Raw genomic sequence first — 23452 nt, 5'->3', positions numbered from 1 at the left:
TTATGAATAGGTACTCTCAGAGAGGGACACCATGAATCAACATCCACTTAATGCATATATAATTACATGTCACTGAGTGTTTCACACTGAACTCGTCACCACAGCATGTATTAAAAACCAAAGGATAGAAGGCATGTAATATATTTGCATTTGCTTATGTACCATCTCCTTCCTTTGTGTGAATGTCCTGTCAAGAGCAGGCAAACCTCTTCTTTGGGAAACAGCTGTAGTGATAGTATGACACTGAGCAGCAATTAAAATTATAGTACTTTCTGCTGCAAGAATTGCCACAGTGCCCCACACTGCCCCAGTGCCTACCACCCACACACACCTCGGCGCTTTTCACCAGCAGCTCTATGAGACAGAATCGGGGAAAGTAATTAATAATCCAGTTTAGCCAATTTGGTATTTTTTTTGAGAGCAAGAACTGTGTAAATTTCATTAGCTCAATATAGGGAAAGGTAAATGACACACAAAATTCCCTATGTATCGAGAATAAAAGCCTTATTGTTATGTTGTCAATGGAAAGAAAGGAATCATTGTTTCTGCCGCAATAACTGATACTAGACAATATGAGGACTCACATCCATAACAGCTACAGTATTGAGAAATTATATAGAAACCCACCTCCTCTCCATGAACAGGTGATGGGATCCAGAACTTGTAAGTACTCCCACCTCCCACCCAAGCACAGGCAGCAGGATCCATCAGCCAGAGAACCACCATGTGCACATGGTCACGGACAGAACACCTGCTGTGGGTCGTGGAACACACCTGTCAGCCTTACAGGTACCACCACTGAGGCAGAGCCACCCTGCCTTCCTCCAGCTTTTTATGCATGCTCATTCTGAGTTATATGTGACTATTACAACTTAATTTGACTACTAGAACTTGACTGCTTTGTTTGGAAGTGATGCTGAAAACAACTGAATTTAATTACATGAGCTAGGCTTGCTGGGTCAAAACCCACACACTTCAAAGCTAAATGTAGATAAGCATTTCCAGGGTCACAGGCCCTGTCCTTAAAACTTTTTTTGGGTTTTTTTTTTGGCTTTTTTTTTTAGGAAGGAAGCAGTCTCTCTGGTTATCAGATCATTATAAGGTCAGATCAGAGGGCCAAAACAACAGAGTTCAGTAAGGAGTTTAAAATAATCCCATCATTTTTTGAAGTCTAGCATTGCTCTTACATGAAACATGGAATTTGTTAAATACATGCATATATGTATATTTCTTATTGTTAAAGATTAACTATTTACTCCTAAGAAGCTTTCAAGTGTTAACTACAGTGCATTTAATTCTCTATTGACAAATGTTATTTCTTTATAAACACTGACTATTTCTTTAAAAAGTAGTATTTAAAATCTGTAGGTGTCCCTTTGCCTTATGAATAAATTAGAAGACACTGAATAACAGCAACCGACAAAGTACAAACACTTTATTACAATTGTGACTCAGACTGTCAGGATTTGGCAGCCCACAGTGTTCCTCAGCAGCAGAACAAAAGGGGATTTTTTTTTGGCAGTTTTACTTCTAGTTCAGTAAAGGACAACATGATACTGTCTGTGCCTTAATGAATCAAAATCTCTGGAAAACAAAGGCATAAGTAGTCAGACCCCAATCATTTTCAGGCTCACAGTATAAAACTGGACAAACATATTATCTATACATCTAGGACCTCTAATATGTGTGATATGACCTTGTCTTTCTGGGAAAAAATAAAATAAGTAAAAGCAGGAAGATTATCTAGCTACAGAAATACAAATCAGTTCTACAGGCAACACAGTCCCAAAATACTTCAAGATCAGGAAATATTTTCTGTTTTCCTGTTGAATACAAGAGACATTGATAAAAAATTCTTAGTGGATTTTTTAACACCTCCACTAACTAAAAACATAAACCCCAAAGACCTAAGTATTGCACTATAATAACACAATCTGTAATGTATTCAGAGCATAAAATACATTTTAAGGGCGACTCATTTTCCAGCACCCCCATCATGATCTCATCTGGAACAGCAAAACCATCCCTGCAGTAATTGGTATTACAGAGCCCTGCTGCAGCACAGCCTTGGGAGAGGGAAGCATTCCAGTCAGTCTTACAGGGCTTTTGTGCTTTAATAATAAAAAAATAAGGAAAAGAGTTACAAGATATCAGAACCCATTTCCTCTGCCACCATTCCATTCTTAGGGAGAGGATTACAGACTTATTTCCAGAAGCTTCTAAAGATGCCAACGTCCATCATGAAATCTGTATGTGAAGAAATCGCCAACTGCCTACAGATGATCCTTGAAGCAAAATACTGCAATTACAGAGCAATACAGTACAGACTGTGTGTATGTGGGTGGGACAAAGTACAACTGAGACAAAATTAGACTGTTCCTGGAAATAAAACATAACAAATTTAACAATCTAGCCTTCTCAAATCTAGAGAGATCTCAACAACTCTGAGAAATGTTATCGAATTTTCCCCTTGCCATTACTTCCTCCTCAGTTTCCCCAGCATTACAGCAATGCCCTCTGAAAAATTAGGACCAACAGATCACCTATACGAAATAAATATTACTGTATGTCTCCCATGGAGGCTATTTAAATACAACTCTGGAATCAATTTACTGGAGATAGAATCATAAGGACCAGTTACCAGAGAGAATTTTCCTTCTTCTCTAAAACCAGTTCTGCTCTGTAAGTGGCACCATCACTCAGCATTCTGATAACAGCTAAAAAAACCAGTAATGAATTTTTCCCCCACAGCTCCATACCATTATTAACATGCATGAGAGAAGCCAGAAGATGAACCTTCTCCCCTCTTTCCAGAAAGCCATTAACTCAAGCTAACCTTCCAGATTTTATCTGGGGCAGCTGCAAAATGAAAATTATAATGATCAAGCTAGGTATTAAATACACTCACAATAAGAAAATAAAACAGAAACCAGGTTTGCTCTGAAATATCTTTGAAAAACATGAAAACAACCCTTTCCTCTCACTTCTCTGAATAACCACATACAGCTTAGGCAACAATACTCCTAGGACACTACTGGGCTCCGTTCAGTTGCAGAAGCAAATAATAATGAGCTGTTTTGAAATATCCCAGTAGGTGCTCCAGGACATGGGTCTATGCAGGACATGGGTCTTCTGGCCTCCTATGCCTGCTAACCAAGTATAGATGCAACAGTTGTTGCAAAGCATCTCATCCAGGACAAAACATTTACACTGGACAACTGAATCAAACCGGACTCAAACTGCATCCTAAAACCAAAAGACTTTCTCCAGAAGTCCTCAGTCTTGCCAAAGTCTGGCCTTCATCCCTTCAAAATCCACACTCTTCCTAGATTTACTTATCCATATAAGTCTAGAAACCAAGTTGGACTCACAAGAGAATTTTGAGCATGGCTGCAACAAATTTGGGTATAGAAGGGAAAGTAAGATAACTGGGATAGCAAGCAGGAAGCCACCTAACCTAATAGGTAAGAAAGTTGTGAAGGCTGTACCTTAAACTGATGTCACCTATTCCTGGAAGCTCAAGAGGTACCTATGTTATTAAAAAGGGTTGTAAAACCCTCAGGCTTCTCTAGTAGCAAGATACATTCCTTTCACAAGCTCCTGAGGAAAGGAGTCATGCAATTTGAAGTTTCGGATGAGAGGGCAGGAGCATGCTCTCAAGCACCACGGAGCTATTTAACAGCATCAGGAAAGCAGCCACAGAGGAAGTAGAAGTGGGTGGCAGGCTCCTCTCAGGTTGAGAGACTGCCTCCCAACCACATCTCTGCACACCAGGGCAGAGCCCTAAACCACAGGCTATTGTCTGTCCTAAGACTATTCCTGCAGAAGTTTTGAAATGGAAAAATATTTACTGGATTAAAGAATGAAACACCCATAGAAACTAGATTTCCCTCACCTGAACGCCTTAATCACAGGGCAGGAGTTTAGGCCTCTGGCCTAATTACTGTTTTTATTTTTTTTTTTTTTCCAGAGGTTGCAGGTGAAATAAAGGACAGCTTATGACACTCCGTTTGTTTCAGTCTCTTGGGAAGAGGGTGATGTGAGCTCAAGGTGCTTAAAGCTAAAAAGGACAGAGAATAAACTGTCACACTTGATGAATGGGTGATGCAACTAATGCACCATAAAACATGAAGAGAGATTAACATAATCACAAATGCTTTTACTCAAGTTTGAGTAAATAGATTACACTTATTTCTTAGCAAAACAAGTTTTTCTAATCCTGAGGGAACATTCCCATCTCTGGATGCCAAAGGCAGTGAGGCAGGAGAGAGATTCCACTCTCCAGAACAGTCTCAGTGGTTAACAGCTATGAATGGATGCAGAACTGTGCATCTCATTTTCTTCACAGTAAAAAATGTAGAAAAGTGTGCTTTCAGACATGGGTTTTAGGACCATCAACCTCAGCTTTGAGGCATCTAGTTGTAAAATAGGCCACTCAAATAATTTATGAACTCAGGCAGTAATACAGCAGAGAGAAGAATTTCCCCCCCTCGACAAATCCCATAAATTATATATAAGAAAGCTTCTAACAACTATTTAAACTTTAAGTTAAACCTATGTGTATCAGAGAGATACAGGACAGTACAGAATGACTTTTATCTAAAATGTCAGTTTAAGTCTACACATTCCCTTACAAACACCAAACCACCTCCACAGAGTTTTTATATTGTGAGAACTTGCTCTCTGTCATCCTGAGCTCATCACAACAAATGGGATCAAACTGAACATTTCAGCATGCTCCATGCCACATTCTAGTCACGACAACTCCCATGCTGAATGGATGTTATGGAGGCTCTTCACAAGGCCTGAGGAACACAGGTTCACTAATCACATTTAATAACCCAAGACTTGAACCAAACCAGACTGGTACTTTTGATAGGCACACTTAACACCACAATCTGCTCTGCTACTGGAACCTTCAAAATTAGTGTTTCACACATTATAAACATTGCAAATTCCTTACACAGATTTACTCAAAGATAAAACTAGGACTTATGCATTAGCTTCATCTTTTGCACTGCTGGTCATCCAAAACATGTTAAAATCTGTCAACTCATCCACAATGAAAAGCACTATAGAAGTACTGTCATGGACAGAACAAAAAAAGGTAATATGCAGAAAGAAGTCCCTCAGAGCACTGGTTTTCAAGTCTATTGACAAGTTCATAGATTAGACAAGAGTATTTCAGTTGTTAGCATGCCAAAGTAACCATTCCTGAGTTAAGTCTGAGTGATGTTTAAATCTCATAGCTGGTATCTTCATGCTGGCATCATTTCTAAACATTTTAAACCTAATAAAATACTAAATAAAATAAAATACTAAATATAAATCTTTCAAGCACTTGTGTGTCAGTGCTGCACTGGCTGAGTCCTGAAAGGTTATGTCCTATACCTATTACTGTTATTTTTTTCTGTAGGATCAGCTGCTGCTACCAGTTTAAATCAAGAACTTGTATTGAGCAGTATGTAAAGATAGAAAATAAGACACGTTTTTCATTTTAATTGAAAGCAGGAATTGGAATTCTGTCTAAGTAGAAGAATGGCAAATTCCTGGTACTTCATAACAATTAGGACCTCTATAGCTCAAATCATTCAGATTGCTCTTGTCATCATTCACACGAGTGCAGAGCAGCTTCTATTACAATTTTAATTTAAACAACAAAATTCAAATTTATGACTGCATTTTTTGCAGCTCTCAAACTGCCCCATATATTAAATATTTTAATTCATGCCTCTCAAACTGTTTTCTCTGATTTAGTGTTACTGTTTTGCATTCCTAGATAACACGAGTAGAAAGCACTGCTAAAAGAATGATTGATAATACTGAAATGGATCCAAATACATACTGAATTCAGTACAGAGGAAACACTAAGATGTTTGGCTGCTTCAAATTAACATACATTGTTAGCATTCATACACCTCTATCCACTGACATTATAGGTCCCAATAAAATACCCTGTTTGTCTCCAGGGATTTTAACGGGAGACTTAATGATGTCTGGATCATATACAGGGCTTAGACATAGAATAGCATTTTTCTAGTTTGTATAAAATGTGAGTTGAATGATTAACTTCATGTGCTACTGCATGTAATATACATCTAGTGCTCAAGAATGTCAGTAATTCTACAAAAAAATATTCTGCTTTCTCCAAAAACTCTAATTGGAATGGCATTTGGAAGTAGATAAAAATATGATAAACAGATCTTACTTATAGTACCTGTACACCTACAAAATATTATTTCTGTCAAAGTACAGAAATGGTTATTCATCTACATAACATATAGCATTTAAGCTCGTTTTGTATATCACACAATGTGGAACTCTGCAACATACTGCACATGCAAATCCTCAATGCCTTTGTAAGGCTGCCATACTGCTGAGGACCAGATATTTCAGCCTGACAAAACAGCGTCAAAAGTGATGTCATGAGGACAAGCTAAGCACACTAACAATGAATTATCTTCTCAGCACTGTAAAATTCACTACAGACTCACTGTCATGGCAAAATGACATCTGACAACAGTAATTATGCAATAGTATCCAAGATGATCACCATTTTTCCTTTCTGACTTAATCAAGGGGGTTTTATTCTAATTACTGATATACATTGTCTTTTCAATCGCTTGTGGTTTGTTTATTTTCAGTTTTTAAGAGCAGAAGTTCTTGGGGGGAAAAAACAAAGCATCACTGCACTAAAGCAGCACAGGAGGGTACTGAAGAAGTACAGAACAGAATACAGTAAAATATTGCACAGTCTTTGAGAAACCATGTAAGTAACTCAGAGAGCCTTGCTTATACTTGCCACAGTTTACATTGAGTGAAACTTTAAAGACCAGCAGTTAAACTATACTACAGCAGTTTAAGTTGAAAAATAAAATTCTTAGAATTTTATTCATGGTTGCTACTCTATGCTCATTATAAAATTAAGTCAAACCTTTCATGATATTCCCATAATCTATAATTTATTTTCATTAAAACATTTATTTTAAAGTGTACCATAGGAAACAGTAGGAGTTTATAATTAATTTTTAATTTGGGCCTGGTGAGATGAAGGATTGGGGGTATTACAGAAGAGTAGAAAAGAGACTTAAATTTTCAAGGTTTATTTTAAAAATTACTTTTAAAAAGTATATTGCTGATGTAACAGTCTTCCTTACATGTTATAGAAATACGAAAGTTACCATAACAGAGAAAAAGGAAGTATCAGCTCAGTTCTTCCCTGTGTAACAGGAGTCGGGGTATTTTTGTAGAGCTGTGCTGAGCATGTGAAAACCTTTGCCCACAAGGCAACCTCATTACACGACAGCATTTCATTCCAAATCCCCCCCACTGCCAAAGTAATTTTAATTCTTTTATGGCCTTGCAGATGATCAAAACAGAAGAAGCAAAGCAAAGATATCTCTGTCCCCCTTAACCCACCCTTTCCCCAAACATATATAAACTGACTTTAGAACTGGTAACAAAAATGCAGTGTAAAGATGGTCTGTATGGCAATTAGAGACCAGGAACAGGCTGGAAATCAACTCACATCACCACCCTCGGCAAGTTATTAGCAGCACCACTGAAAGCCTGTGCAGTTAAGAGCCTCGCTGTGTTGCCAGTGAATTACGGAGCATTCGATTTTACACAGTAGCACAATGTGTTACTGAGACCTTAGCAAAACAAACCCCAGATAAAGATAAATAAAACTAAACGGTCTTGGAATCAAATGAAGAGAAAAACAGTAATAGGAATAACAGATACAAGCGTGCTATCTGTCCGCTGTAACACCTCCCAACATGGACAGCAATTTAAACGAGATGAATGCAGCATTACAGAGCCTGTCTTTCACCTCCTGTCTAGGTACATCCCTCTGAAAACACCACGCTTATGGCACCCTGCAATCACCAGCCGCTGGAATAGAAAGTTTTCGGTGTAATCAAAGTTTGAAGCCTAATCTCCCTTTGCCCCCCGCCCTCCCCGCCGCACTCAGCGCAGGCAGGCACAGCGACGCGCGGTCTGACCGACAGCCTGGGCCAGCCCGGGGCTCCCCAGGCCCAGCCGCGGGCACGGCCGGCTCCGCCAGGGCGCTGCTCGTCCCTGCAGCCGCGGCGGCTCCGGCCCGACCGGCCGGCACCGAAAACCCGGAGATGTCCACCGGGGAGAGCCCAGTAGCCGGGAAAGCGCCTCCCCGGCTCGGTGAGGCCAATCGGGAACCTCGGCTCGGGCTCGCACCGCACCCGATGCCTCTCCAAGCGGGGCTGGGGGCGAAGCTAGCCCCCGGCGCTCCCCGCCCCGGGGCCGCTGGCAGCGCTCCGGGGCCGGCGCTTCCCAGGCAACAGTTGGCCGTGTCCCTCCCGCCACCGCCCGCAGCACCCCCGGTGCGAGGGGCAGGGGCACCTCGGGGAGGGCGCCTCGGGGCCGGGGAACGGGCACAAAGGCGGCTGAGCAGGCTCAGAGGGCGAGGGGAGCGGGGAGACTCCGGGGCTGCAGCGCGCCGTCCCCGCCCCGCCGCGATGCGGGGGCGCCGAGAGAAGGAGCAGCAGAGGCGGCTCAGCCCCCACCCCACGCAGCCCCGGGCTCCGCCGTGCCGCCCCGCTCTTACCTGGGCCGCCCGTCGCCGCTGGCCGCCACAGGTACCCTCGTCCATCCCCCGCCGCCGCCTCCGAATCAGCCGCCGGCGCTGCGGCGCGGCCCAGCCCGCCCGGCCCAGCGCGACGCTGGCAGAGCCGCCCCGCCCCGCGGTGGCTGCGTGCGGCTCCCGCCGGCGGCCGCCCCGGGCGCGGCTCCCCCGGACCCGCCTCCCGCCGCCGCGGGGCGAGGCGCCCTCCGATGGGGATGGGGATGGAGACAGGGATGGGTCTCCCACCCCGTGCGGACCGTACACGGACACCCCCTGGCTCCCCAGGCGGCGGGTCGGGGCGCCGGGCTGTCCGCTCGGCGGGATCAGGGCAGGGTGCGTGTGACTGTCACCCGCGCTGCGCCCCGCCCGGGGACATCGGCGCTGCCCCAAACCCTCCCCGTTCCGCAGGCATCCCATCCCCCTCTCGCCGGTGGCCTCTGTTGTGGGGTGGGGGGAAGTGGGACGGGACGGTTTCTGTGTGATTCTGCGACTCTGAACCCTGGAGTTCGAACTTCACATACATTTTTTTTGTGTGTTTCTGGCTTTGCAGAAGGCAGCGCTTCCTCAAGACGTCAAAACTAGATCTGAGCCCATTCACAGCTCTTGAAAATACTTTGTACTTCCTCTTGCTGTGCTGAGGGTTAAATGAGGTTAAAGTCGCCAGAACGGCTGTGCAGCGCTTGGTTTCTCCCTTCCCCAAAAGCCAGTCTGTGCGTCATTTAGAGTGAGAAAGCAAGAAAAGAGAAACAAAACAAAAAGTGGCAATATTAGAAGTACAGTACAGAAATACCTGCTCAATTGTTCAAAGGGCTTTGCTTGCTGAGCTCTTTAAATGTGAGAAATGCTGTGATGCTGACCACAAAGCCATCACAGCTCCGTGCCAGTGAACCCGAGAGTTCACAGCTGCGTTCTGCCTCGGGCAAATATGTTGAGGAGAGCTGTGTGCTCAGAGAGGTGCGATTCTCATGAATAAGGCAAGTTTTGGAGCGCTGCGAAGTGGAGTGGTTTGGTGGAGCTGTGAACGTGTAGGACCTGCTGCTGCTGCTGCTTTGACCTTCTGGCCTGTCACTCCCTCTGAGCAAGCAGTCCAAAGCAGCATCACTTTCATGATTTAACTTCTGCCCTTTACCCAGGCTTGATCCAGATGTCCTTGAATTGTTCTTTTTTTGGTCTGAAAATTCCAAATTGTCTAGTTAGAAAATAATTCAAGTGACATACTTAGTCTATTAAAAGGCTGTGTCTCTGCTGCTGTACCACATTTAGTATAGCTACCCTTACAGCACCCAGCTTAGTAGAACACTGAGCTGCTGGCTTGCATTTTTTACCCACAAGTCTCAAAGTACCTTTTAAAAGAAGTAAATAGCATTGCTCCACTTTCAAGCGGGAAGAACAGTCACATGGAAAACTTGAACCAGGAGAAAGAACTGAACCTCAGATTCCCAGCTAGCAACGTAATGTCCCCTTTTAATTATTTTTCTGGGGCATGCATTCTGACTGCTTTTATAATGCTTGTGTCTTGACCTGGATGCTTTTACAAAAGGAGAGGCAGCTGTCACCCATGTTTTGGAAATATCCTAACTCTATGACTGCGTGCTATGTATGCTCTCAAGTTGTCTGTACTGAGTACATCAAGGACTTTACCAGGAGAATATTTTTATTCTGCATACAGGTAATATGTAGGAGTTAGAAAAATCCAACTTTTAAATCTTGCCAAATAAAGGGACTGGTAGATATTGGTGAAATGAACTGTTGAACATCTACATGTAGTGTCACATACTACCATAAGACTGAAGTTGATCAGCCTGTAGGGGAAATGGCAGGCGAGTGATAGATTTCAGATTCTCAGTTTTGGACAATGACGTTAGAGACCAGGAAACAAATATTTAACTGCCTACTGGCTTAGTAGCCAGGCCACAGCTGTCTGTGTGAAGCTGTTATCTTAGTGCTTGTGTGAGACAAAATCAGTTTGCAGCACATTGGGTAGGGATTAGATTCCTCGGTAATTTCTTATCACATAGACTCTGTGAGTAATCTCACATATCAGCCAGTTTTTCTTTGAAAAGATTCAGGATACCCATGATTTTCTGTCTTATCTCTGCTAGCCCTATCCCTAAATACCTCAAGCACTAATACCTAAACTTTCTCAGGTTAAAGGATGTGCTTGCATTTACACTGGCGAATTGTGCCTCTAAATTTGGGTATGCAGACACCTCTATTTCTCAGACATTATTTAGGTGTCTAATCTCCCATTACAGGCAGTGCTGAAGTCCAGGTCTGGTGCTTTCATGAAGTAGTTTCAACATCACAAGAAGCAGGCAGGCATCTAAAATCAGTTCTCTGGTGAGCAATGCAATGGGCCAGCCAGTAAACAGTCTGGTTATCACAGCTGAAAGCCACCTCAGTCCTGATCCACGGGTGGGATAAACACAAATATCCAGAGATTTTGAAGTTACCCTTGGGTATCTTGCCTTATTTTCTACTCATCTTCCAGAAGCACCTGTAGGTCCTGTGACCTGTAGATGTAGGTCTGAGTGCCCATTGCTACCTAAGAGAATCTGTCATCACTGCAGTGGAAATTTAAGTCACTTAGCCAAAGACACCTGCTAACAGACATCCAAAACTTAGAAGTCTGAATCTCACACTGAATCCCATCCAAACTGATTTGCAGTCTGAAATCTGAGGGGATTTTTACACATTTTATTTCATGGTTATGACACAACCAGTTGTCATGGCTCAACTGGGACATTGGAGCATAGCAGCAATCTCTGGATTTTTTTAGGTGCTGGTCTTATAACATCTGGTGGAATTTGAATAGTGACAGATTCTTTTTTTAAACAGGAATGATTCATAGAAGTCATCTGCAATACTGGTAAATACTTGTATTTTTATCTACCTGGAACAGCGCTGTTTAGTCTTTTGTAGAGTATGGTGCCTTTCAAGTCCTGAAACTCATTGCTTTATGCAGAATTGCGTTCAAAATCACCTGGATGCAACCACCAGTCTCTGAACAGATGGGCAAGTGACTTTTCAGCTTTTGATGTTTTACTTGCTAAGCAGAACTAATGTATTTATCTAACACTTTTCTCCAGTATTACATGTGGGAGTTTATTTGTAGAATAAAGAGAAATCTTCCTTAATGCTCATTTTAGCTCTGTGCAGACTGAAAGGAAACAGGTTATTACAAAGAGCATTTGGGTGAAAAGAAAGGTTTAGAGCTCTGTTCAGAAATTACTAAATTCAAAGCAGAGGGTCTTTAATTTCAGTGCCCATTCCGTCAGCCCCTTAATCATTTCCTCAGTCTAGAAGCCCTTTATTTTTGTGGTTAACAGAGGAAAAAAAGATAATTATATATTCTATGAAGTAAATTATATGAATATTCAATATGGTCCTGTCATCACTTGTATAATTCACAGTACCACTCATATTGTTTGCAATGGCAACTTGTGAAGAGGAACCTCAGTGCTATTTTATAATTTAGCGACATAATCTTCTTTTTCAGTTATGTGACTGAAAATTAGGAATGAAGCCAGTAGCTTCCAAGACACAACAAATCAAAAGAGGAGAGGAGGGAGTTAATCTATAATTTTACAACTCCAAATTGTGTCTGAAATTGTTTCCTATGAAAGAACAGTGATTCTTTCATAGGAAAGAATCTGCTGTGATTTTGTTGCTATTTTTCTCTCCTATCATAGAATCAACCATTAGTAAGGGGGTATAAACTTCCTCATCTCAATTGTCTCAGGTATCTTCAGCATGAAGAGTTGTTTTTCTCAGAGCACAGTGAGCCTTGTCTGTAGTAACCCCCAGTTTCTCTCTGGGATCAAGTGGCACGTGACATTGGCAGAGGCATGGGCAGCCAGCCCTTTGCTGACAAGGGACCAGCCACGGCAGGTCAGGGCAGCCTCACCGCTCACCAAAAACATGTAATTATTTTATGCGTTAAGTATCTTCATTAGGCATTCAATGCAAATTAAACAAATTTACTCAAAAAGGTTATATAGCTTAACTTCTGACACGTGCTTTAAAAAATATTGATATGCATGTGTACGGCTTAAAAATTGGAATGTATAAAATATAATGCTTCAAATAAAAATAAATTATATTTTTGTCATTTTGAGCAAGTCAGAATAATATACATTAAATAAGAGTTTGTCAGTGTCATTGTATAGAAATGTGGTTAGATCCTAGGACTTCTTTTTTGTTATGGTTGTCAGCTGTGACCACTTTACGGACATATTAGGCATGGACAAAGCATAATAATAGTGTTTCTGTGCACTGATAGATGCTTGTTGTTAAGGCTGTAGCATTGAAAATCATAAAAATGATTAACAAAAAACTTACCATTTAAATTCAAAAGTTTATGAAGAAGCAAGCATGGAATAGTCACTTTGAATGCTGCTTCTACAGTAAAACCTCAGGGTATTTTAATAGAATTACATTGTACAACCATTAGTTCGGATTTGCTTGAAGTAAAATTCCTTTTGCCAAACAAATATTAATTATTTCAATAGCTCACTAGATATGTAATGTTTCATTTATCACTATTAATGTTAATAAGAAAATGTCTAAGTTCCAAACTACTTTAAGCTGGTCGGCACAAACCCATTTTCATTTGCATCGAGCAAGATGTATCCTGGCAACCGTATATTTTTGGATTTGTAACAATTTATTCTATTCATTTTATGCAAATGAGGTAACCAATACTGCAGGAATCATGAGAATACAAGATGGGTAACTTCCATCGTTCAGAGCTATAGATAGATGATTAGGAACTTATGTGAGTTAGATTTTGAAAAAATAATCTGTTAGACATTTTCTTCAGTGTATTTATCTAGCTTAAATGTGTATCTGGCATGATTCACGTATTTTTCACTCAAACATGGAAAGCAAGCAGCAACCCCACCTAAGTCCTATGCCATCATGATTATCCCAAACCACAGCCCTGCTTCTTCTCTGTTATTTTCTGTGTTGAAAATCCTGTATTTTTCACCAAACTCACATAGAACTTATGCAGAGAAGCAGAGGATCAAGGGCTCCCAACATTCCCACACCTAGGAGTGCTGACTTGAAAGCTTGAGAAGCTAACACAGCATCTACAGCAATATGAAGTGCTATATATATGTGTTATATCATGTGTGAATGTCATTGAAAGGACATTTTTCAGAGAGCTGTATTCTGGTTTTGGTGGTTATGTGTCAGTTAATTTTTTTACATTTGGTATAGAAGGCAGTTTACAGAAACCTGTGTATCTTTGGTATATTACAGTATTTTAAAACAAATTTTTAAAAATTTTGGTAAGCTCTACAGAGTTCATCAGGGACAAAGCTAGTTTATAGAAAGGTACCATGTATAATACCCTGTAAATGCAGCATTTTTATAAAAATTGATTCTTCTTTCCTGGGTTTTTAAATTAGTGTTCCTCAAGAGCTCTCAGCCTGGATCAAAATCATGGAATCTGAATACTCTGAACAGCCAGGCCTATGTGGTTCCTTTCAAAGCAACAACAATAAATGAAGCTTTATCTAGCAGCATGGCTGGTAAGCTGAACCACAACCCTACAGCTACTCCTCAGTGAACACGATAGCTATTGTTGTTCTACTCCTAAAATTATTTTCCTCAGCTGACCAGTAGGACTCAGTTATACCCAGAATAAATTCAAATTAGACAACTGAAATGGTCCTCACTTTTCCTGTGCTCATGTCAGTGTTACATGTACATATAGCAAGAGAACTGTTTCTGAAGCAGCTCCTGAGCCACTGAACTCTTGGTGGCCTAGGACCCTTCTTTCAATTTACATTCATATAGCTACTGACCAGCACAATATTTGGAATAAGCTTCAGGAAATAAGCTGTAGAGCTTTCCTTGAGTACAGGAGGCTCTTTCAAAGGAGAGGAGGACAGAGCTGATGGAAATGGAAATTCAGCCATCTAATTTTGCTCCCTGGCAGTCACCAAACTTCAATTGAGCTGAAATCTTTGTAGGTAATTTAAAAGGCCAGGACTCCAATTTGAAGATGTATGAAGTGATGAGCAGTTGTTATAGGAAATTACACAAGTGTTTTGAAGTAACTGTTGGGTTGCTAAATTAGTCTTTTGTAATAGGAAAAGCCAGGCTTTGAATTTCCCATATTATATCAGTGTGGATCCAACTTTTGCAAAATCCATATACATGAATGACCGTTGTTTATAAACCAATTCCCCAAGCCTCTGCTTTTCAGCCAGAAAGAAGGGTAGGTGTCCAACTGGACTATGCCCAACTGAAAATGTATATGAAAGTCTTGATTCTGGTATTTCCTAATTCCTAAAATCTTAACTTTACAGCTTTAAATACTGTTTTTACCAAATGCTTTATGTATGCAGCACCATTGTTTAAAGAATACATCAAACCAAATATGATCTAATACCCTGTCTTGCATTGACTATTTGGAAAGGATTTGCAGGATCCAGACCCTCCTTTGCAGGAGCATTAAGGTGTGAATGGATGTCATCTTCTCAGTTCCATTACATTGGTACCATCACATCACCACTCACAGCTTGCCTCTGTTTATTGTCTCCAAAGATTTGTGGGGGCGATTTGCTATTGTAGTAAAAACGAGACAGGTTAGATGAAACAGTTTAAGAAGTAGTTCTCTCCTGGGTCACTCCATTTTGTCTGAGCCATATTAAGATGTGCTCACCCTGTCAGGTCTAGAAGAAGATATGAGTAGATGTGTCAGCCTCCAGCACAGTGTGGAGAGAGATGAGCTGATTGTTCCTGGAGTGGGCATCTGCTTAGTGCCCAGCAAACTCAAGAAACTTAAAAAACTGAGTTCTCCTACAATTCTTTGGCTCTTCTCCTATAGCAAATAACTTAAAGCACATGCTATAGCTCTTATCAAAGTCACTTGGATTTGTCTGTTCTTTGCTGTATCAGGATGTATAAAAATCACTTGGTATAAATCTAGTAAGTTTTTTTCTACAGGGCCCTTTTTCTCTTTGTCTATGTTTCCCAAAATGTAGAACATCTATACTACATGCAAGCCAGTAGGAGACTGACCTTTGTATTTTTCTTCTTTTTATTTATCTGAGAAGAAGGAAGGTAAGTTTAAAACTATGTCTTACGTGTCATTTGACAAATTAATTGTCACATTCCTATAATTATTTTTTCACCTAAAATCTGAAGAATCAGGTATGCCACCTCTTTAAAAAGGAGTGAAAAAATTCAAAGAAAATATGTGTGTATCAATACTGTTAGATTCCATTTGAGATGAAAACATAAAAACAATTTAAGCCCTCTACAATTTACACTTTCCAAGCCTAGACTCTCATTTGTCTAGCATGTAATACGAACAGCACAGCAATAGAAGTGTTAGAGACAGTGAAATAATGCTTTCCCCACTTCCAAAAAGTGCATTATTCTTTTTTCTGTCTTATTGGAATTAGAATGATTATAGCTCATCTAGCTCCTTTGGCTAGATGATGTTAAAACTACCTAAAAAAAAGTAAATATCCTTATTCTTTGTAAAGTATTCTGGCCTTTTCTGGCATCTGAACTAGAAAAGAACATCTGAACTAGAAAAAAAAACATGCTCTTCTGTGTTCTCTAAATAACCTTACATCTCTTCTTGCAAGCACTGAGTCTATATGTAAATGAAATAAAATCTCACTAAACTAAAAGGTAAATACAGCAGTAATTATGGAAAGTCAATAGTCAGCAGTCAAACAGATGTTTATAATGAGCAGTAGTGAATTCTGAGTCAATTATAAGGATAAATGGAAGGTTCATTTGTATGTGTGGAAAAAGACCTGTGTCCACAAGAAATAGAAAAATCTTAGGCTCAAAGGACCATAAAATAATTCCTGTTGGAAGGGATCTCAGGGAGTTTCTAGCCCAACATCCTGTTCCAAGTAGGGTCAACTCAGACCATGTTGCTCTGGTGTTCATCCAGATGGATCTTGCAAACCCTCAAGGAAGTAAAAGTGCACAACCTTCGTGTGAAAGCTGTTCTGCTTGTCACTGTCCTCGTGTTGAGGACACTGCCTTACAACAAGTCTGAACTTCTGTTTTCAGCATACATGTGTTGGAACTCCTCCACCTGCCATGCACCACTCAGGAGAGCCTGTCCCTCTCTTGGACTCAGTCACAGAGTAGTTTGGGTTGGAAGGGACCTTAAAAAGCATTTAATTCCACAAGGCCATATTGCTCATACAACTTGGCCTTGAAAAATTCCGGGGATGCAGAAGGGATGGCTCTTCTTGATGACCTTCTCAAGGGCCTTAGAGAGCTGCCATTAGTTCCCACCTAATAAAGATAAGCAACACAGTAAAACTTTGCCTCATTTTCCCCATCAAATGCTATGATTAAGAAATAAATACCTTATGCCATCTCACTTTCTTCTGTTTACCCAATAACATCACCTTTCCTAATCTCATCCCCCTCCCTGTTTTATCTTTGGAGATCCATTCATCCCAAAGCCCACAAAGCCATCTTCCATGATGTTGTTCCAATGTTCCAATGTTGCCTTGAGCTTTCATTCAGGGGAGAGGAGCTTCTCACCCTTGGTGACAAGACCTCAAAGGGTCTCATTGCAGTGGCATTGCTCTTGCAGTGGTCCCAGTTAGACATGCTGCAGTTCTACCTTGTAGAGTGATTTCAGTTTGTCACTTCATTGCAAAATAAAGCATTTTTCAGACAACAGGTTATGCAAACAGTCTGTTCTAGCTCACTAATAGGTGGCAATAGAAAACTATCTCTCCCATTACAAAAATTCTGTTCATTCAGTTGTTAGAGGAGCAACTGAGCACTGAATTATAGAACAATTGATTTTGCATAAAACAAATGAAACTTAAAAATGGAATGAAGCATATTCTTTAAGTCTTTCAGTGTATTTTCTGCATGTCTTTGCTTAAAATAAGTGGTTACTGCTGCTGGTATGCCTTTAAGAAGGATCTATTCGAACCATAGAACCAAGAGCTCCGTCTCAGTGCAGCCTTAACAAGAAAATGCTTAACTGCATCACAGCTTCCATCAGGATGAAAATTGAAAAAGGATTAAAAAATTTCGTAGAGAAGACTGCTTCTCTGTCTCAAAGATGGCACAGAAGAAGTCAAGTAAAATAGCTTTTCTTGTCATCATTACTAGATCAAATCCCAAGCATATCTATCTGCATCACAGTGTTTGAAATTCAGTCAAAATCTGGGGGAAAAATGCGATTTAGTTGCATGCTAGTCTTCCTAGTAACACATGCAGAGCAGAAAAGAGCCCTGCCTTTTTCTGAGGTTCAAGATGAGGGAATGAATTTCCCTTCTGTGTGTTCTATTTGTGCAGCCATGATTACAGATGGTATTTTCTTTATCCTGAAAGCTCAGCAATAATAGAGAAAGCCATGCAATTGACAACACTTAATGTGCCATTAGAGTTTTTTCCTTCCCAAGTATTAGTTTGTATCACATTTTGTGCTGAATTCTACCAACTCCTTCCCACCAAGTAAAGCACGGCAAAAAGAGAAGGCTTAATGCAAAAGAGTCAGTGAGGTAATTAGTATTTTATTCAAACAAGCAGGTTCAATTCATGCAGTACCAAATAAGCATTTCCAGCTCTGCTTCCCTGACAATCTTCACTATTAATTGAGCACATCTAGCTTGCAGTTTGCTGAATAGCACAAAGATGACGCCATGGGCCACGCTGCTGCACATGGCTTGCACTCCATTGATTACCCTACTGCAAACAGAGGGAAAAAAAGGAGAAGGTTAAAAGTTGTATTTTAACCTCTTAATGGCCATGAAACCTACAGAGTTTAGTGTCTTTTACAGGGTTTCAGTGTCTGGCAGTAGCAGCTTTCAGATCTCTAAAGGGTTCCTCTGCCTTGGAGGGGAGCTGCCCTGCGAAGCTTGGGAGAAGCACAGATATGCATATTCAGTCCTGGGCACAATAGCTCCATTCTCACTGTCAGGTCAGCAGTCAAGTTCAGTGTAACTCCTCCTTCTGTTTCTGAATCAGGACTTTATGGAAATGCTGAGGATTTTTAATAAAGCAACTCTGCTGTGAAACAAATCTGCCCTTCGTGACAGCTCTTTGCTAAGCAGCGCCACTGCAAAGCTTATTAAGTCAAAATTTTAAAGTTCAAAGGCAGCATCAGGTTTCAGTAGGCGTCTCTCCTCATCTGCTCTTCACAGCAATATAATTTGCTACCACCCATATTTTTATTACACAAGTAACGTCTACAAGCTCTTGCTGTTGTAACACTCGATCTATTTTAGTAACTAGTGAACCATTCACACTTTTTTTTTCCGAAGCTAGAACTTCACATCTTTATGCTGATTCTCAGCCTTTTTGTTCCTAAATTCAGGTGCACTCAATGGTTTCTAATTGGTGGCAAGCTCTTCCATAACCCTGGAAATGGTCATTTTCAGTGATCCATACCGCTGTGCAAAATTAAATTCATGCATCACAGAGCAGAGGAGAATATTATTCCATGATTCTAAATTCAGTCATTCATATGAGCTGACTTATGATCAAATCTTGCTTCACAGGATATAATTTATCATGTGGGTAAATGACATCCTTTTAAATTTCAGTGTTATAGCCTTTGCAAAAGAATGGTTGCAGGTGATTCTGGGGATGAAATAAGCATCCAGATCTTTAATTTTTAAAACAAAGATGCAAAGCTTGCCATTTCTTGCAGCACTCAAATTAATAGTTATTTTCTTATTGTTTTTTAGAAAGCCTAAAAATATTTTACAAAAAGTAGTTTTTGCGCCAATTCATGGGAATTTCTCCTGGTTTTATATTAATTTCAGTGTTTTGAATTGCAATCACATTGAGTCCAGTTTTTTAGCGCAGAGGACTAGTAGGAGAGTTAAATCCATGGAAAATTATTTCCCTTAAGTTTCCAGTTCCTGTGGTGCCCATTGGTAGGCAGGGTCACTGTAAGCCCTGCAATTCCCCCAGATTGTTATGAATCCAACCACTGGCTTGCATGTGGTTGTCTCCAACACAGTGATTGTGTCTCTGGGTCCATTTTATGAGGATTTATGAATGCAAACTTACTGCTGGCCTTCTTTATCCCACAGTAATCCTATAGATAGCTGCTGAGGATTACTGTCCAATGCCACTGGATGTTACTTCTCTGTCCAGGAATCCTTCCTCAGCCACTGCCAGAAAAATTAATCTTAAGTCATTATTGAAAGGTTTTGGAAAAAGTATTTTGAAGACAGCCAGTCCTCTCAGCGAGTAGAATGCAGTGGGTTTAAAAAAAGGGGGCTTTTTTTAATTACGCCCAATAATTCTTCATAATCCTCTGTGATCAAGTTCATATGTGATCAGTGGGCTCAGTAGAAGCTGGGTGGGTAGATCTGAGGAAAGATCTCACTGGTACTTTTTTTTCCCAGAGCAGACTCAGCTTTTTTTTTTTTTTTTTTTTTTTTTTTTTTTTTGTCAAAGTTTCCATTTTCTGTGCAGGAAGTTTTCACTAAAAGAGCTTTGGTGTCTGAAATGGCATGTGGCATATCATGGGAGGTGACAGTAGAGTAAATAGGATGCCTGCTAACGAAAGTGAGTTTCCTTCTACACAGTCATTACTTTTGTCATGCTAACTTTCCATATCCTGTAAATATGAATCTCACCTCAAGCAGGAAACACATGTGCACACGTTCTTGTCATAGAAAAAAGTGATAGCAGGCAAAGTTAGCTAGCACTGAACTTTCAGTCTGCAGTGTTTAGAAAAGTCACAAATATACCACGAGGAGGTTTTATTTAGAAAACATGAAGCATGAAGTTCTAAAGTAAAAAATGAAAATAAGCTGCACTATTCATTAGATTTTCTTAAATAAACCCGAGTGTTCTGATTCCCTTTTCTTCTGATTGTAACCATTTCTTGTGCATATGACAGAACCTCCAAAACCCTCTAATAGCGAGAATTCATCTTTGAAGTCTTAAAATGTTATGATACTGTATCTACATAGACACATAACTGTCAAGGGTATGTTTATGTTAGTGCAGGCTGATAAAACCCAAACTGCAAACAAAGTACTTGCATGTGTACAGTGACGTGTGTTCCTGTATATACAGAAATATTAAAACTACTTTAAAGCACAGTAAAAGCCCATCACTACACAAACAATTGCTCTCAAGGGGACTTTATGCCTTGCACAGAAAAACATTGCACAGATTGTTTTTTAATAAAGGTTGGGAGTGGAACCTCAGGGAGCCATGGGAGAATCCAATGAAGAAAATCTCCGGTAGCTTTAATTACTACCTGCATGCAGTAAGGAAAAATGTGACTCCATCCCTGATTTCCCATTCACAGCTGGAGCATTAGTACTGTGCTGTGCTATGTGCATCTCAGCAAGTCATAATGGCTATCATGGCCTGATAAGTTGCTAAGAACAGCAATAAAGGACTGAGATAATTGACATAGCTACAGCAGTGATATGTGCTATGAAGGAAAGAAAAAGAAGAAATTTCACAATGTATTTCACAAAATCGTGTTGTGATTATAGAAATCTTTTTTTTTTTTTTTTCTGTAGCAGCTGTCTCCTCAAAACATATAGGTGATGCTCGTAGTGGTAAGTGCAAGTTGTATTTGTGACTGAGGCTGAAATTAGACATCTTAATCTGGAAAGCAGTTCTCAAAATCCCCCCTTTATTTCACAGATACCACAATATTTCATCAGTGGTGCTTCCTACGGCCTTGGTTCAAACCTTTCCTTAAAATTACTATAATTTTAGAGCAAGGATCTACAAATCAAGCCCATTCTAGGAGCCAGGAAGAGGCTCTCTGCTTCAGCCTGGTGATGAGCACAAACTGTCAGCATCTTCCTGGTGCCCACAGAGGGTGGGAGCAGAGGCAGCCCAGCCTCTTCTTGGGATCAAAGCTGCCCTTGGAGGTTCCCTGCAGAGGACACGGCATATTGAGCTTCTTCCTTTCATTTTCTGCAGAGGGCACCTTGGGGAGGGCTGGGGATCTCTGTGTTTCAAATGAAGTGTCATGGAGCAGCAGGGTGCAGGGCAGGGGGTGGTTTGGGGAGCACCAAGGGTGCCCTTGCTCTGCCAGCACCACTCCCCAGTGCCAGAGCCCAGGATGGGGGGACAGGGTCAGTCATGGCCCCTGCCATGGTGCTACAAGGCCAAGGCCAGACAAAAGCAGTCCTGTTATAATTATTTAACAGTATATTTCTGTTAGAAACAAGAATTTTAATGCAATTTAATGTCTCTTAGGCTCAAGCAAAAAGTTTTCTAAGAAAAGCAAAGCTCCTAAATTCTGTCTTCCCACTGGTCAGAAAGTAGTAATTATTTTTCTTAACAGTTAAAAATCCAATGGCCCTTTTTTGTACATGTCTGCTCTAAATCTTCATCAGAGGCCAGTGTTTCTGTCAGACCTGCAAATGCCTGCAGGAGCATTTCATCACTTTTTGCCTCAGAGATCCATATGTGGCACTACAGATATTCAAATGTAGTGTGAGGTCTGTCACAAGTCGAATGTTTGTAGGCAGTTGTAAGGGCACAGATTGGTTCTTGATCAAACCTTGTATGGCTTTTCTTCTTTATAGATACACACTTGCAGTTACTCTTGTTTATAAGCATACTAAAAGAAAAGGAACAGAGTGTAGGGCTGGTGGCCCAACTGCGACCAGAGAGGTCACTTGAGAGAAGGCTTAACTGTTCAAAGAACTGGCAAATATGGGTCTTGGCAGCTTCTATGCAACCAGTTCTAAAAAGCCCTTACAAAAGATCTAGTGAAATAGGATCTCCTTAAAAAAAATAAAAAATTACTGCACATACTAAAGTGCTGATTGTAAAAAGTGACACTAGGAACATTAGATGTTTGTGCCATAGTCAATGAGGACAGCCCTTAAGAGTCATCGCACGTTGTTAAAATGTCGCTACTTTTTTTTTCCTTTTTTTTCCTTTTTTTTTTTTTTCCTCTTTGGGATGCCTTGTAACAGAGTCAGACCAGTTATGGTAGCAGGCTTAGGCTGCAGGAGGTATTCATTCCAACTGTGACAATATTTGTAATAGAACATTCCTGGGAGGTCTACTGGTTTATTTCAAGATGATCTTTTTTATAGATACTGTCTTTCATATGAATACATGTTCAAAGCTTTTTTTCCCTTTGTTCCCTTTATTTTTTTGTGAAAAAAGCTAGGATGCAAAATTCAAGACAGCAAAATAAATTTAATGCTCACAACTTTCCCAGAGACACAATAGTTATAGATAATATAGAATGAATGGAGTTGGAACAAAAAATGCCATGTTACAATATTCATCAATGTGCTTTAAAAGTAGAGCCAAAAAGAATTCCTAAGGCACATAACACCCCTTTTAATAAAGACTCACATCTCCCTGACTGCTGCAAACCACAGGTTATTTTTGCTATATCTTTTTCCTGTCTATGAAGCTTTTTTTTCTGGGTCTCTCAGTTTTCCATTGTGAAAGAAATAGCAAGGTGTTAAACATAACTTAACTTTAATCCATTACTGTGGTGTCCACCTCTTGCAAGTTCCAAGCTTTGTGGATGGAGAATCAGGTCATCCAACTGGGAGTTGCTAAAATGAACAGCCTTCTATTAAGAAGGCATATAGGCCTTCTTATGAGTGAACAATAATGCCATAAAGGCTTAAAAAACCACAGTTTTCATGTAAATTCTAATAACATTTATGTAACATTTATGCAATATTTAAGATCTCTCTCATCCTTTGTCTGACTAACTAATAGATACTTCACAGTCCTCTGGCTAAGGATATGTGTATACCTCCCTCAGGATTAAATCTCCATGCTGCACAAGAACTGGCACAAATCTGAACTCATTAAGTTCTTCTGAACTGCCTTTGAAGGACATTCAGGTTTAGTCCTCCAAGTCTTTTCCTCCTT

General features: G+C 40.5%; 1 protein-coding gene across 7 annotated transcripts in view; it reads right to left on the bottom strand.

Moving 5' to 3' along the window:
- CYRIA (CYFIP related Rac1 interactor A) overlaps nt 1-8725 on the bottom strand; it is a 55935-nt gene extending 47210 nt beyond the window's left edge. For 6 of the 7 annotated variants that reach the window (XM_074538076.1, XM_074538072.1, XM_074538071.1 and 3 more), the window contains exon 1: nt 8585-8725. The gene's annotated coding sequence lies outside the window, so the exon portion shown is untranslated. The remainder of the gene's footprint in view (nt 1-8584) is intronic. The other variant, XM_074538073.1, reaches the window with a different exon arrangement.
- Between the last annotated feature and the right edge of the window lie 14727 nt (nt 8726-23452).

The sequence above is a fragment of the Zonotrichia albicollis genome, chromosome 3 (genome assembly GCF_047830755.1).
Source record: "Zonotrichia albicollis isolate bZonAlb1 chromosome 3, bZonAlb1.hap1, whole genome shotgun sequence".
NCBI lineage: Eukaryota > Metazoa > Chordata > Aves > Passeriformes > Passerellidae > Zonotrichia > Zonotrichia albicollis.
This window is presented reverse-complemented; position numbering and strand designations above follow the sequence as displayed.